Genomic DNA, 706 nt, shown 5'->3' with positions numbered 1-706 from the left:
GGCTAAGAAAGAAATATGGTTTTTCTGGATAACAAAGCACCTTGAGCTAAGAGATTAAACAATCCAAATCATGCACATAAGTTTCTCTTTTGCTTCACTTAAATTACAACCACTTTCTGACTTATATCCCAACTTTCTTTCATTCAATTCTTTTTTCTTTATCTTTTTCTTTAATTACAAAACAAACTCTCCCAAACTTTAAACCATCCTCCTGCAGCAAACATGAATAATCTATTCAGCTTAAGGTAGAGAATTCAGGGATTTTTCATTAGATTTGAGGTTCAAAGAGGGAAAACATCTTTCATTAGGGTCCAACAGGTTTGTATTGGCTTCTTTGAGGTAGAAGAAAAACATGGCCTTGATCATGTGTGACAAGCAAGCAAATGATTCTATTCCGAGAAACTCAGGCAAAGTCAACTATGATCTATCATGATAACATTCACAATGAAAATTTAAGGCATAACATCTCACAAGGTTAACTCAAGGTTCCACATAGTCTATAAAGCCAGATAACTCAACCAAAACATCCAAGTTGGAACGTGATAAGCTGTCATTGAAGCTATCAAATTAATACTACTTTTCAAGGCAACTTCAGTATTGCCTAGTAGTATTCAAGAAAGTAGATAGGGCTAAAGTAACCCTAAGTCGTCTCCCAACGAACACAGAATTGCTTTCGAATATCTGAAACTTATGAATGCTATGCAAT

This window comes from Vigna radiata, unplaced genomic scaffold, assembly GCF_000741045.1.
Source record: "Vigna radiata var. radiata cultivar VC1973A unplaced genomic scaffold, Vradiata_ver6 scaffold_111, whole genome shotgun sequence".
In the NCBI taxonomy this organism is placed as follows: domain Eukaryota; kingdom Viridiplantae; phylum Streptophyta; class Magnoliopsida; order Fabales; family Fabaceae; genus Vigna; species Vigna radiata.
This window is presented reverse-complemented; position numbering follows the sequence as displayed.